The sequence below is a fragment of the Ranitomeya imitator genome, chromosome 6, assembly GCF_032444005.1.
Source record: "Ranitomeya imitator isolate aRanImi1 chromosome 6, aRanImi1.pri, whole genome shotgun sequence".
Classification (NCBI taxonomy): domain Eukaryota; kingdom Metazoa; phylum Chordata; class Amphibia; order Anura; family Dendrobatidae; genus Ranitomeya; species Ranitomeya imitator.
Window position 1 is genome coordinate 177,647,092 of NC_091287.1, and position 16,568 is coordinate 177,663,659.

General features: G+C 44.1%; 1 protein-coding gene across 4 annotated transcripts in view; it reads left to right on the forward strand.

Annotated features, from left to right (window-relative positions):
* Nucleotides 1–16,568, forward strand: part of COBL (cordon-bleu WH2 repeat protein) — a 641,622-nt gene that overhangs the window by 314,964 nt on the left and 310,090 nt on the right. The window lies entirely within an intron of this gene.

Genomic DNA, 16,568 nt, shown 5'->3' on the forward strand with positions numbered 1-16,568 from the left:
ATAGAAAGCCTTTTTTTGTTTTATTTGTTTTCTAAATTCTCCCTGAAAAAATCATTTTATTTTATTTGGTTTCTAAATTCTTCCTGAAAAAATCATTTTATTCTATTTTTTTTTTCCTAAAGTCTCCCTGAAAAAAAAAACAAAAAACAAATCAGTGGGAGATTAATATTGCCCTTTCTGCTTGTGTGCCAGTCTTGACTCCTGGGTGTGCCATCTCTCTCTCTCTCTCTCTCTCTCCAATTGTGGGCCATAGAAAGCCTATTATTTTTTTTAGCTTGATTTGGGTTCCAAAATCTACCTGAAAAAATCACTACATCAATCAGTGGGAGATAAATATTGGCCTCTGGGCTTGTGTGCCACTCCTGACTCCTGTGTGCGTCATCTCTCACTCAGTGGGCCATAGAAAGCCTTTTTTTGTTTTATTTGTTTTCTAAATTCTCCCTGAAAAAATAATTTTATTTTCTTTGGTTTCTAAATTCTTCCTGAAAAAATCATTTTATTCTATTTTTTTTTTCCTAAAGTCTCCCTGAAAAAAAACAAAAAAAAAAACAAATCAGTGGGAGATTAATATTGCCCTTTCTGCTTGTGTGCCAGTCTTGACTCCTGGGTGTGCCATCTCTCTCTCTCTCTCTCCAATTGTGGGCCATAGAAAGCCTATTATTTTTTTAGCTTGATTTGGGTTCCAAAATCTACCTGAAAAAATCACTACATCAATCAGTGGGAGATAAATATTGGCCTCTGGGCTTGTGTGCCACTCCTGACTCCTGTGTGCGTCATCTCTCACTCAGTGGGCCATAGAAAGCCTTTTTTTGTTTTATTTGTTTTCTAAATTCTCCCTGAAAAAATCATTTTATTTTATTTGGTTTCTAAATTCTTCCTGAAAAAATCATTTTATTCTATTTTTTTTTTCCTAAAGTCTCCCTGAAAAAAAAAACAAAAAACAAATCAGTGGGAGATTAATATTGCCCTTTCTGCTTGTGTGCCAGTCTTGACTCCTGGGTGTGCCATCTCTCTCTCTCTCTCCAATTGTGGGCCATAGAAAGCCTATTATTTTTTTAGCTTGATTTGGGTTCCAAAATCTACCTGAAAAAATCACTACATCAATCAGTGGGAGATAAATATTGGCCTCTGGGCTTGTGTGCCACTCCTGACTCCTGTGTGCGTCATCTCTCACTCAGTGGGCCATAGAAAGCCTTTTTTTGTTTTATTTGTTTTCTAAATTCTTGATGCCTGTCTGCGGTCACTCCTTCCACTAGGCCTCCACTGACCACACCACTGCTGCCCGTGTACCCCTGTAACCAATTTAAAATTGCCTACAGCCATGTGTTATTATTTTAGGCCTTCGATGCCTGTCTGCGGTGACTCCTTCCACTAGGCCTCCACTGACCACACCACTGCTGCCCGTGTACCCCTGGAACCAATTTAAAATTGCCTACAGCCATGTGTTATTATTTTAGGCCTTCGATGCCTGTCTGCGGTCACTCCTTCCACTAGGCCTCCACTGACCACACCACTGCTGCCCGTGTACCCCTGGAACCAATTTAAAATTGCCTACAGCCATGTGTTATTATTTTAGGCCTTCGATGCCTGTCTGCGGTCACTCCTTCCACTAGGCCTCCACTGACCACACCACTGCTGCCCGTGTACCCCTGGAAGCAACATCAGAAAATATAAAAATAAGTATTTTGCTTATAAAAAAGAAAATACTGGAGAGATATCAAATGCAGACATTTTAACATTAAAAACAAACACATACAACAAAAATCTGGTACAGTACTAAAAATGGCCACCAGCTACAATAACTTTCTCCTGCAAGTAGTTAACTGAAAGGTTTTTTCAATTTTAAACACAGATATGGCATCCACCGAGTGTTGTCCTGTCGCGTCTTCTTTATATTATTGCCAAGAAGATGCAAAACAATGAAAATAATAAAATCATTATTTACCAAAAAAATAGAGTAAGTCAAAACCACATTGCAAATAAACATTCATTACAAATAAAGAAGCAGGGCGCGTCCGAGGGTGAGTATATACCTAATAAGAATATAATCACCCTTGGACGCGCCCTGCTTCTTTCCGACAGCCTTCTTTCCTAAGAATCAGCCCTTCCGTGGTATAGAGAGAGGGTTTGTTACACTCCAAGGTGTTCCCCAGGTTGCCTTTCCTGAGCTTCGATCTTCCGGCTCTCGTTTAGTAGTTGTTGGAAACTACGCTGCATTGGGCCTACAAATTGGGTATGGGGTGTAGAGAGATGGTGTGTTCCACTCCAAGGTGTTCCCCAGGTTGCCATTCCTGAGCTTCGATCTTCCGGCTCTCGTTTAGTAGTTGTTGGAAACTACGCTGCATTAGGCCTACAAATTGGGTATGGGGTGTAGAGAGATGGTGTGTTCCACTGTAGAGAGATGGTGTGTTCCACTCCAAGGTGTTCCCCAGGTTTCCTCTCCATTGCTTCGATCTTACGGCTCTCGTTTAGTAGTTGTTGGAAACTACGCTGCATTAGGCCTACAAATTGGGTATGGGGTGTAGAGAGATGGTGTGTTACACTCCAAGGTGTTCCCCAGGTTTCCTCTCCATTGCTTCGATCTTCCGGCTCTCGTTTAGTAGTTGTTGGAAACTACGCTGCATTAGGCCTACAAATTGGGTATGGGGTGTAGAGAGATGGTGTGTTACACTCCAAGGTGTTCCCCAGGTTTCCTCTCCATTGCTTCGATCTTCCGGCTCTCGTTTAGTAGTTGTTGGAAACTACGCTGCATTGGGCCTACAAATTGGGTATGGGGTGTAGAGAGATGGTGTGTTCCACTCCAAGGTGTTCTCCAGGTTGCCTTTCCTGAGCTTCGATCTTCCGGCTCTCATTTAGTAGTTGTTGGAAACTACGCTGCATTAGGCCTACAAATTGGGTATGGGGTGTAGAGAGATGGTGTGTTACACTCCAAGGTGTTCCCCAGGTTTCCTCTCCATTGCTTCGATCTTCCGGCTCTCGTTTAGTAGTTGTTGGAAACTACGCTGCATTAGGCCTACAAATTGGGTATGGGGTGTAGAGAGATGGTGTGTTCCACTGTAGAGAGATGGTGTGTTCCACTCCAAGGTGTTCCCCAGGTTTCCTCGCCAATGCTTCGATCATCATGCTCTCGTTTAGTAGTTGTTGGAAACTACGCTGCATTAGGCCTACAAATTGGGTATGGGGTGTAGAGAGATGGTGTGTTCCACTCCAAGGTGTTCTCCAGGTTGCCTTTCCTGAACTTCTATCTTCAGGCTCTCATTAAATTGTAGTTAAACGGAACAACTGCATTTGGCGTACTAGTTGGTTTGGGGCCTACTATCGGTGTCTGCCGCTCCTTGCTGTTCTCCTGGTTTCCTGTCCTGAAATTCCGTTTTCAGGCGCTCGTTAAGTAGTTGTTAATGTTAGACTGCATTTGGCCTACTAGTTGGGTTGGGGACTACTATCGGTGTCTGCCACTCCTTGCTGTTCTCCTCCACTGAACAAAGCTGTGCCGCCTGTTTACTACTGTTGCCAATTTTGAACTGCATTTCGACTACTTACTGATTTGGGCCTACTCTCTGTGTCAGCCTCTCATTCCAGTTGTCCTCCACTGCAATGCCCCCTGATTAGTCCTGTGTTACCAATTTTGAACTGCATTTAGCCCACTTTATTCTTTGGGCCTATATCTGTGTTTCCTCCTCATCCTGCCCATTGCCCAGCCAGTGATAGATGAGTCTGCTGGTACATTGACCCATAACGCAACATTTCCCGTGCACGCTACACTGCAAGATTGTGACCCTGCTGAAAGTCAGGTCCCCCTTCCCGCATACCATACCACCTTACACGGGGACAAACAGGAAGGTGCAGATGAAAGTGCAGGTTCCTTCATCAGGTGGGGGGAGGAATACTAGTTGGCGACGTCACTGGCACAGGGCCTCTCATGGTACGCAAAAGTGTTGCTGCCGGTGGGAGGCGCCCCCGCCGTGCAAACACACCGCTGTACTTTGAGGGGCCCTGTGCCAGTGCCAATGCCAACGAGTGGGCCCCCCCTGCTTGCTCAGGTTCACAGCACTTGCAAAGTTGAAATACTTACCTCTCCCTGCTCCACTGCCGTGACGTGGTCCAGATTTCCTGGGCCCACTAATTACTTGAACCAGCCCTACCCACCACAACTTTAGCCAAATGACCCCCAATTTCAAATGCCTTCCAATTATTATAAGGTAAATTACGCTTGACAAGCTTCATTAAGAAGAATGGATGGTTTTGACATTAAAATGGGCACTCTAGGTGTTTTCCTGGCCCCCACTCACTGCCGACCATGCTGCCCCATTGACTTGCATTGGGTTTCGTGTTTCGGTCGATCCCGACTTTACGTCATAATCGGCCGATTTCACTCGACCCGACTTTTGAGATAGTCGGGTTTCGCGAAACCCGGCTCGACTCTAAAAAGGTCAAGGTCGCTCAACTCTACTCACCACACCTCTAGATAAGTTCCTTAGGGGGTCTACTTTCCAAAATAATGTCACTTGTGGGGGGTTTCAATGTTTAGGCATATCAGGGGTTCTCCAAACGAAACATGGCGTCCCATGTGTTATGTTTGCTAATGACAGGTGTTATGAAGGCAATCCAGAAACACAGTGTGCTTAGCGATCAGAGCGCACACAGTGATCTGACAAATACCCAAAAATACAAGAACGAGCTCTGAGACGTGGAAACTCTGTAGACTGCACACCTGATCCTATCCTAAACACAACTAAAAGCGGCTGTGGATTGCGCCTAACAACTACCTAGGCAACTCGGCACAGCCTAAGAAACTAGCTAGCCTGAAGATAGAAAAATAGGCCTGACTTGCCCCAGAGAAATTCCCCAAAGGAAAAGGCAGCCCCCCACATATAATGACTGTGAGTAAGATGAAAAGACAAAACGTAGGGATGAAATAGATTCAGCAAAGTGGGGCCCGATATTCTAGGACAGAGCGAGGACAGTAAAGCGAACTTTGCAGTCTACAAAAAACCCTAAAGCAAAACCATGCAAAGGGGGCAAAAAAAAACCACCGTGCCGAACTAACGGCACGGCGGTACACCCTTTGCGTCTCAGAGCTTCCAGCAAAACAAAAGACAAGCTGGACAGAAAAAAAGCAACAAAAAAAACAAAAAGCACTTAGCTATACAGAGCAGCAGGTCACAGGAACAATCAGGAGAAGCTCAGATCCAACACTGAAACATTGACAAGGAGCAAGGATAGCAGCATCAGGCGGAGTTAAGTAATGAAGCAGTTAACGAGCTCACCAGAACACCTGAGGGAGGAAGCTCAGAAGCTGCAGTACCACTTGTGACCACAGGAGTAAATTCAGCCACAGAATTCACAACAGTACCCCCCCCTTGAGGAGGGGTCACCGAACCCTCACCAGAGCCCCCAGGCCGACCAGGATGAGCCGCATGAAAGGCACGAACAAGATCGGAAGCATGAACAGCAGAGGCAAAAACCCAGGAATTATCTTCCTGAGCATAACCCTTCCATTTAACCAGATACTGGAGTTTCCGTCTAGAAACACGAGAATCCAAAATCTTCTCCCCAATATACTCCAATTCCCCCTCCACCAAAACCGGGGCAGGAGGCTCAACAGATGGAACCATAGGAGCCACGTATCTCCGCAACAACGACCTATGGAATACATTATGTATGGAAAAGGAGTCTGGGAGGGTCAAACGAAAAGACACAGGATTGAGAACCTCAGAAATCCTATACGGACCAATAAAACGAGGTTTAAATTTAGGAGAGGAAACCTTCATAGGAATATGACGAGAAGATAACCAAACCAGATCCCCAACACGAAGTCGGGGACCCACACGGCGTCTGCGATTAGCGAAAAGTTGAGCTTTCTCCTGGGACAAGATCAAATTGTCCACTACCTGAGTCCAGATCTGCTGCAACCTATCCACCACAGAATCCACACCAGGACAGTCCGAAGACTCAACCTGTCCTGAAGAGAAACGAGGATGGAACCCAGAATTGCAAAAAAATGGAGAAACCAAGGTAGCCGAGCTGGCCCGATTATTAAGGGCGAACTCAGCCAACGGCAAAAAGGACACCCAATCATCCTGGTCTGCAGAAACAAAACATCTCAGATATGTTTCCAAGGTCTGATTGGTTCGTTCGGTCTGGCCATTAGTCTGAGGATGGAAAGCCGAGGAAAAGGATAGGTCAATGCCCATCCTACCACAAAAGGCTCGCCAAAACCTTGAAACAAACTGGGAACCTCTGTCAGAAACAATATTCTCAGGAATGCCATGCAACCGAACCACATGCTGAAAGAACAAAGGTACCAAATCAGAGGAGGAAGGCAATTTAGCCAAGGGCACCAGATGGACCATTTTAGAAAAGCGATCACAGACCACCCAAATGACTGACATCTTTTGAGAAACGGGAAGGTCAGAAATGAAATCCATCGAAATATGTGTCCAAGGCCTCTTTGGGACCGGCAAGGGCAAAAGCAACCCACTGGCACGAGAGCAGCAGGGCTTAGCCCTAGCACAAATCCCACAGGACTGCACAAAAGTACGTACATCCCGTGACAGAGATGGCCACCAGAAGGATCTAGCCACTAACTCTCTGGTACCAAAGATTCCAGGATGACCAGCCAACACCGAACAATGAAGTTCAGAGATAAGTTTATTAGTCCACCTATCAGGGACGAACAGTTTCTCTGCTGGACAACGATCAGGTTTATTCGCCTGAAATTTTTGCAGCACCCGCCGCAAATCAGGGGAGATTGCAGACACAATGACTCCTTCCTTGAGGATACCCGCTGGCTCAGATAAACCCGGAGAGTCGGGCACAAAACTCCTAGACAGAGCATCCGCCTTCACATTTTTAGAGCCCGGAAGGTACGAAATCACAAAGTCGAAGCGGGCAAAAAATAACGACCAACGGGCCTGTCTAGGATTCAAGCGCTTGGCAGACTCGAGATAAGTCAAGTTCTTATGATCAGTCAATACCACCACGCGATGCTTAGCTCCTTCAAGCCAATGACGCCACTCCTCGAATGCCCACTTCATGGCCAGCAACTCTCGATTGCCCACATCATAATTACGCTCAGCGGGCGAAAACTTCCTAGAAAAGAAAGCACATGGTTTCATCACTGAGCAATCAGAACCTCTCTGTGACAAAACCGCCCCTGCTCCAATCTCAGAAGCATCAACCTCGACCTGGAACGGAAGAGAAACATCTGGCTGACACAACACAGGGGCAGAACAAAAACGACGCTTCAACTCCTGAAAAGCTTCCACAGCAGCAGAAGACCAATTAACCAAATCAGCACCCTTCTTGGTCAAATCGGTCAATGGTTTGGCAATGCTAGAAAAATTACAGATGAAGCGACGATAAAAATTAGCAAAGCCCAGGAACTTTTGCAGACTTTTCAGAGATGTCGGCTGAATCCAATCCTGGATGGCTTGGACCTTAACTGGATCCATCTCGATAGTAGAAGGGGTAAAGATGAACCCCAAAAATGAAACTTTCTGCACACCGAAGAGACACTTTGATCCCTTCACAAACAAAGAGTTAGCACGCAGGACCTGAAAAACCATTCTGACCTGCTTCACATGAGACTCCCAATCATCTGAGAAGATCAAAATGTCATCCAAGTAAACAATCAGGAATTTATCCAGATGCTCACGGAAGATGTCATGCATAAAAGACTGAAACACAGATGGAGCATTGGCAAGTCCGAACGGCATCACTAGATACTCAAAATGACCCTCGGGCGTATTGAATGCAGTTTTCCATTCATCTCCTTGCCTGATTCTCACCAGATTATACGCACCACGAAGATCTATCTTAGTGAACCAACTAGCCCCCTTAATCCGAGCAAACAAGTCAGATAACAATGGCAAGGGATACTGAAATTTAACAGTGATCTTATTAAGAAGGCGGTAATCAATACACGGTCTCAGCGAACCATCCTTCTTGGCTACAAAGAAGAACCCTGCTCCCAGTGGTGAAGACGATGGGCGAATATGTCCCTTCTCCAGGGATTCCTTCACATAACTGCGCATAGCGGCGTGTTCGGGCACGGATAAATTAAATAATCGACCTTTAGGGAATTTACTACCAGGAATCAAATTGATAGCACAATCACAATCCCTATGCGGAGGTAGAGCATCGGATTTGGGCTCTTCAAATACATCCTGATAATCAGACAAGAACTCTGGGACCTCAGAAGGGGTGGATGACGAAATCGACAAAAATGGAACATCACCATGTACCCCCTGACAACCCCAGCTGGATACCGACATGGAATTCCAATCCAATACTGGATTATGGGTTTGTAGCCATGGCAACCCCAACACGACCACATCATGCAGATTATGCAACACCAGAAAGCGAATAACTTCCTGATGTGCAGGAGCCATGCACATGGTCAGCTGGGCCCAGTATTGAGGTTTATTCTTGGCCAAAGGTGTAGCATCAATTCCTCTCAATGGAATAGGACACCGCAAAGGCTCCAAGAAAAACCCACAACGTTTAGCATAATCCAAATCCATCAGATTCAGGGCAGCGCCCGAATCCACAAACGCCATGACAGAAAACGACGACAAAGAGCATATCAAGGTAATGGACAGAAGGAATTTGGACTGTACAGTACCAATGACGGCAGACCTAGCGGACCGCTTAGTGCGCTTAGGACAATCAGAAATAGCATGAGTGGAATCACCAGAGTAGAAACACAGACCATTCAGACGTCTGTATTCCTGCCGTTCAACTCTAGTCATAGTCCTATCGCACTGCATAGGCTCAGGTTTAACCTCAGGCAGTACCGCCAAATGCTGCACAGATTTACGCTCGCGCAAGCGTCGACCGATCTGAATGGCCAAAGACAAAGACTCATTCAAATCAGCAGGCATAGGAAATCCCACCATGACATCCTTAAGAGCCTCAGAGAGACCCTTTCTGAACAAAGCTGCCAGCGCAGATTCATTCCACTGAGTGAGTACTGACCATTTCCTAAATTTCTGACAATATACTTCTATATCATCCTGACCCTGGCACAAAGCCAGCAAATTTTTCTCAGCCTGATCCACTGAATTAGGCTCATCGTACAGCAATCCGAGCGCCAGGAAAAACGCATCGACACTACTCAATGCAGGGTCTCCTGGCGCAAGAGAAAATGCCCAGTCTTGAGGGTCGCCGCGCAAAAAAGAAATAATAATCAAAACCTGTTGAATAGGATTACCAGAAGAATGAGGTTTCAAGGCCAGAAATAGCTTACAATTATTTTTGAAACTTAGAAACTTAGTTCTATCTCCAAAAAACAAATCAGGAATAGGAATTCTTGGTTCTAACATAGATTTCTGATCAATAGTATCTTGAATTTTTTGTACATTTATAACGAGATTATCCATTGAAGAGCACAGACCCTGAATATCCATGTCCACACCTGTGTCCAGAATCACCCAAATGTCTAGGGGAAAAAAAAAAGTGAACACAGAGCTGAGAAAAAAAAAAAAAATGATGTCAGAACTTTCTCTTTCCCTCTATTGAGAATCATTAGTAGGGCTCCTTGTACTGTTATGTTTGCTAATGACAGGTGTTATGAAGGCAATCCAGAAACACAGTGTGCTTAGCGATCAGAGCGCACACAGTGATCTGACAAATACCCAAAAATACAAGAACGAGCTCTGAGACGTGGAAACTCTGTAGACTGCACACCTGATCCTATCCTAAACACAACTAAAAGCGGCTGTGGATTGCGCCTAACAACTACCTAGGCAACTCGGCACAGCCTAAGAAACTAGCTAGCCTGAAGATAGAAAAATAGGCCTGACTTGCCCCAGAGAAATTCCCCAAAGGAAAAGGCAGCCCCCCACATATAATGACTGTGAGTAAGATGAAAAGACAAAACGTAGGGATGAAATAGATTCAGCAAAGTGGGGCCCGATATTCTAGGACAGAGCGAGGACAGTAAAGCGAACTTTGCAGTCTACAAAAAACCCTAAAGCAAAACCACGCAAAGGGGGCAAAAAAAACCCACCGTGCCGAACTAACGGCACGGCGGTACACCCTTTGCGTCTCAGAGCTTCCAGCAAAACAAAAGACAAGCTGGACAGAAAAAAAGCAACAAAAAAAACAAAAAGCACTTAGCTATACAGAGCAGCAGGTCACAGGAACAATCAGGAGAAGCTCAGATCCAACACTGAAACATTGACAAGGAGCAAGGATAGCAGCATCAGGCGGAGTTAAGTAATGAAGCAGTTAACGAGCTCACCAAAACACCTGAGGGAGGAAGCTCAGAAGCTGCAGTACCACTTGTGACCACAGGAGTGAATTCAGCCACAGAATTCACAACACCCATGTCAATTCCAGTCAATTTTGCATTGAAAAGTCAAATGGCGCTCCTTCGCTTCCGAGCTCTGCCATGCGCCCAAACAGTGGTTTACCCCCACATGTGGGGTATTGGCGTACTCAGGACAAATTGTACAACAAAGTTTGCGGTCCATTTTCTCCTATTACCCTTGGTAAAATAAAACAAATTGGAGCTGATTTAAAAAAAATTTTTAAAAAGTTAAATGTTCATTTTTATTTGAACATTCAAAAAATTCCTGTGAAGCACCAGAAGGGTTAATAAACTTTTTGAATATGGTTTTGAGCACCTTGAGGGGTGTAGTTTTTAGAATGGTGTCACACTTGGGTATTTTCTATCATATAGACCCCTCAAAATGACTTCAAATGAGATGTGGTCCCTAAAAAATAATGGTGTTGTAGAAATGAGAAATTGCTGGTCAATTTTTCACCCTTATAACTCCCTAACAAAAAAAAATTTTGGTTCCAAAATTGTGCTGATGTAAAGTAAACATGTGAGAAATGTTAATTATTAAGTATTTTGTGTGACATATCTCTGTGATTTAATTGCATAAAAATTCAAAGTTGGAAAATTGCGAAATTTTCATAATTTTTGCCAAATTTCCGTTTTTTTCACAAATAAACGCAGGTACTATCAAATAATTTTTACCATTGTCATGAAGTACAATATGTCACGAGAAAACGATGTCAGAATCACTGGGATCTGTTGAAGCGTTCCAGAGTTATAATCTCATAAATGGACAGTGGTCAGAATTGTAAAAATTGGCCCAGTCATTAACGTGCAAACCACCCTTGGGGGTAAAGGGGTTAAGGGCATAAAAATTAAAAGTTTGAAAATTGCTGAATTTTCTAATATTTTTCAAATTTCTCATGCATTCATAAATAAGCGCAAATAATATCGACATCAATTTGCCACTAATATGAAGTACAATATGTCACGAAAAAACAGACTCAGAATCACTGAGATATGTTGATGCATTCCAGAGTTATTACCTCATAAAGTGACACTGGTCAGAATTGAAAAAATCGGCCTTGTCACGAAGACTTAAACAGGTGGGGGGGGTGAAGGGGTTAAGGTGCTGTACAGCTGCATATCACAGATCAATTATTTCTTAGTCACACAGGCTCTGCTGCTCCTGCTCTTCAATATCACTTGAATCTGTAAATTATTATTTACTGACTTTCACTTCTGGATTCTATGTTGTTTGGCTGCAATATTGCACCACACTCTGATTTATCACTTTATAGCTCTAAGGGTATGTTTCCACGTTCAGGAAACGCTGCGTGTTTGACGCCGCGTAGAGCCGCAGCGTCAAACACGCAGCGTCCAGATGTTACAGCATAGTGGAGGGGATTTCATGAAATCCCGGCTCCACTATGCGGTAAAACACGCAGGTGGCAGACCCGCGTAAACGGCGCGCCCCTGGCACATTAACCCCCGGAACACTGCGATAAAATATGATCGCACTGTTCCGGCGGTACAGGGAGGCATGCTTCCCTGAGACCCTCAGTACAATGCGATGTGCTCCTCCTTGCAGGCCCCGGATCCAAAATGGCCACGGGGCTACATCCGGGTCCTGCAGGGAGGTGGCTTACCAGCGCCTGCTCAGAGCAGGCGCTGGTAAGCCTGCAGCCCTGCATGTCAGATCGCTGATCTGACATAGTGCTCTGCAAAGTGTCAGATCAGCAATCTGACCCTATAATATGATGCCCCCCCCCCCCCCCCCTGGGGCAATGTTATAAAGTAAAAAAAAATATTCACATGTGTAATAAAAAAATAAAATTCCTAAATAAAGAAAAAAAATATATTGTTCCCATAAATATAAGTCTTCTGGGTAATTTCGCAATGCATCGCCGGGAACAGAAGATGGCGGCATGCGCGTGCGGCTCGGCAGACTATGGAGGGTGAGAATAGCAGGTTTTTTTTTATTATTATTATTTTTAACATTACATTTTTTTACTATTGATGCCGCATAGGCAGCCTCAATAGTAAAAAGTTGGGGACACACAGGGTTAATAGCAGTGGTTACGGAGTGCATTACCCGCGGCATAATGCGGTCCGTTACCGCCAGCATTAATCCTGTGTGAGCGGTGACTGGAGGGGAGTATGCGGGCGCCGAGCACCGATTGCAGGAAGTAAGGAGCGGCCAATTTCTTCTCGACTGTGCCCGTCGCTGATTGGTCGTGGCTGTTTTGCTGCAACCAATCAGCGACTTGGATTTCCATGACAGACAGAGGCCGCGACCAATGAATATCCATGACAGACAGACAGAAGGACAGAAAGACGAAAGTGACCTTTTAGACAATTATATAGATTATGTAGATGAGGTGATGAAGGTGTTGATGTTTGGAGAGGTGAAGGGCAGTGTTGTATGTTTTAAGCATAAACTTAAAATGGATGAAATCTTCGGGTAGATTAGATTTTCTCCACAGGCTTTCAGCGCACCTGGAGCACCGCTGCAGGAAACGTGTTTGCAGCGTGTGCCACGGTTGTCACCGTCTGTGCAGTTGTTCTATGTATTGGAGGTGCAATTTCATCCAGGGCACTTTGCAGGGTTTTATTGTAATGCTTCAGTGCAGAATCAGGACATGAGAGGGAGGAGATTTGGGCCAATGATGACTTCACGTTCTTCATACGTGCCTGGGTGTTAATGGCCTGTATGTTTCTATAAGTGTGAAAAGTGGGGGTGACCTGAGCGGGATGGTAATTCTTGATAGAGAATGAAAGAATGTTGTGGTCAGAGAGCAGGAGAGGGGAGTTTGTGAATTCATCCACTGAGTAAAGCTGGGAGAAGACCAAGTAGAGGGAGTTTCCATCTTCATGCGTTGGAGAGTTAGTGTGCTGCGAGAGTTGAAAGAGGAGGTTACAGATAAAAGGTGAGAAGCAGATGGGAAGAGGGGAAAAGCAATGGGGATGTTGAAATCACCCATGATGAGAGTGGGGATGTCACTGGAGAGAAAGTGTGGAAGCCAGGTGGCAAAGTGATCCTGGAACTGATGGGAGGGGCCCGGAGGACGATACACCACCGCAACTCGCATGGAGAAGGGGATGAAGAGTCTGACCGCATAGACCTCAAAAGAAGGGAAGACAAGTGAGGGTACTTGGGGGATAACCTGAAAATACTTTTGGGTGAAAGGAGCAGACCAACACCTCCACCTGCTCTGTTGTCCGATCTTGGGGTATGAGAAAAGTGTAGTCCACCATATGAAAGAGCAGCGGTGGCGTCTGACTGCTGGATCCAGGTTTCAGTAAGAGCTAGAAGGTTAAGAGAATTAGAAAGGAAGAAGTCAGAGTTTATTACACACTGAGCAAGAATTCCAAAGGGCACAATTGAAAGAGACAGAAGGCATTCCGGGGATATTAATAAGGTTAGAGTGGTTTCTGAGTGTAGCAGTTGAGAGGTTTCACTTGCTATAACATGGGGGGCTGGGTTTGGGAGAGATGTCTACTGCGACTAGGAGAAGGAGGATAGAAAAAGTGAGCAGATGGATAAGTGATTTGTGAGAGTGTCTCTTGTGTTGGATGGTGGGACTGAATGGATCTGCGCTGTTTAGCAATGTGAACAGAGCGTGAGTCCTATACATAGAGGAGAGGAGTGAGGGGCCAATATGGATGGAGTGTAAAGAGTTAGTGCAAGGGCAGTGAATGTGAGTGAATGCAGCAGCCAAGATATAGATTATACAAATGCATATGGTGCATATTTGTTATGTTCCAAATGAACAGGGAATAGATTTATTTAATTGCCAGTACTTCGATAAATGTACTTTGATTAAATGAACAGAAATGCTAGCCCCCTGCATAAATGCTTCCCCAGGCTATGTCTGAATACATAGGAGACTGAAGTTGAGGCAGCAGGACACAATAACATGTTGTCAGAAGTTTATAGAATAAAAAACAATTTACATTTTACTAAAAAATATATCTATAAAGAGACAAATCAGACAAACTGAACATTTTGCAGTGGTCTCTTAATTTTTGCCAGAGCTGTATATGTGTGTCACTGACATCTATATACAGTCATGGTCAAAAGTATTGACACCCCTGCAATTCTGTCAGATAATACTCATTTTCTTCCTGAAAATGATTGCAAACACAAATTATTTGGTATTAATATCTTCATTTAATTTGTCTTAAATGAAAAAACACAAAAGAGAATGAAGCAAAAAGCAAAACATTGATCATTTCACACAAAACTCTAAAAATGGGCCAGACAAAAGTATTGGCACCCTCAGCCTAATACTTGGTTGCACAACCTTTAGCCAAAATAACTGCGACCAACCACTTCCGGTAACCATCAATGAGTTTCTTACAATGCTCTGCTGGAATTTTAGACCATTCTTCTTTGGCAAACTGCTCCAGGTTCCTGATATTTGAAGGGTGCCTTCTCCAAACTGCCATTTTTAGATCTCTCCACAGGTGTTCTATGGGATTCAGGTCTGGACTCATTGCTGGCCACCTTAGAAGTCTCCAGTGCTTTCTCTCAAACCATTTTCTAGTGCTTTTTGAAGTGTGTTTTGGGTCAGTGTCCTGCTGGAAGACCCATGACCTCTGAGGGAGACCCAGCTTTCTCACACTGGGCCCTACATTATGCTGCAAAATTTGTTGGTAGTCTTCAGACTTCATAATGCCATGCACACAGTCAAGCAGTCCAGTGCCAGAGGCAGCAAAGCAACCCCAAAACATCAGGGAACCTCCACCATGTTTGACTGTGGGGACCGTGTTCTTTTCTTTGAATGCCTCTTTTTTTCTCCTGTAAACTCTATATTGATGCCTTTGCCCAAAAAGCTTTGTCTCATCTGACCAGAGAACATTCTTCCAAAACGTTTTAGGCTTTTTTAGGTAAGTTTTGGCAAACTCCAGCCTGGCTTTTTTATGTCTTGGAGTAAGAAGTGGGGTCTTCCTGGGTCTCCTAGCATACAGTCCCTTTTCATTCAGATGACGACGGATAGTACGGGTTGACACTGTTGTACCCTCGGACTGCAGAGCAGCCTGAACTTGTTTGGATGTTAGTCGAGGTTCTTTATCCAACATCCGCACAATCTTGCGTTGAAATCTCTTGTCAATTTTTCTTTTCCGTCCACATCTAGGGAGATAAGCCACAGTGCCATGGGCTTTAAACTTCTTGATGACACTGCGCACGGTAGACACAGGAACATACAGGTCTTTGGAGATGGACTTGTAGCCTTGAGATTGCTCATGCTTACTCACAATTTGGTTTCTCAAGTCCTCAGACAGTTCTTTGGTCTTCATTCTTTTCTCCATGCTCAATGTGGTACACACAAGGACACAGGACACAGGTTGAGTCAACTTTAATCCATGTCAACTGGCTGCAAGTGTGATTTATTTATTGCCAACACCTGTTAGGTGCCACAGGTAAGTTACAGGTGCTGTTAATTACACAAATTAGAGAAGCATCGCATGATTTTTCGAACAGTGCCAATACCTTTGTCCACCCCTTTTTATGTTTGGTGTGGAATTATATCCAATTTGGCTTTAGGGCAATTCTTTTTGTGTTTTTTTCATTTAAGACGAATTAAATGAAGATAATAATACCAAATAATTTGTGTTTGCAATCATTTTCAGGAAGAAAATGAGTATTATCTGACAGAATTGCAGGGGTGTCAATACTTTTGGCCATGACTGTATCTATGTATTCTATCCTATTCTAACCTGTCAATGTGATTTTACTGTACACCGCACATGAATTGCCGGATTTTCTTCTATCTATCAATCTATCTATGTAACATTAATACATATATACAATATATATGTGTGTCACTGACATATATATACATATATATATATATATATATATATATATATATATATATATATATATGTATATGCATTCTATGTGTATATATCTATTCCATCTATTTTATTCTAACCTGTCAATGTGATTTTACTGTGCGCGGCACATAAATAGCTGGCTTTACAAAGGACACCAGAGCGTAAAAATCGGACAGCATTCGCATAGTCTTAGGGCTGTACGATTTATTTTCTCGCACCCATAGGCTTGCATTGGCGAATCTTGGCTGAGTCTCAGTGACAATCGCAGCATGCTGCGATTTTACACGCACGCTGAATGCGGCTGAGAAAATAAACGGTGATGTGAGCTGCCCCATAGATTAACACTGGTCCGAGTGCTATGCAATGTTTTCTCACATAGCACAAACCCATATTCTACGGTGGTGTGACGCCGGCCTAAGCCTTGTTGTTCTAATTG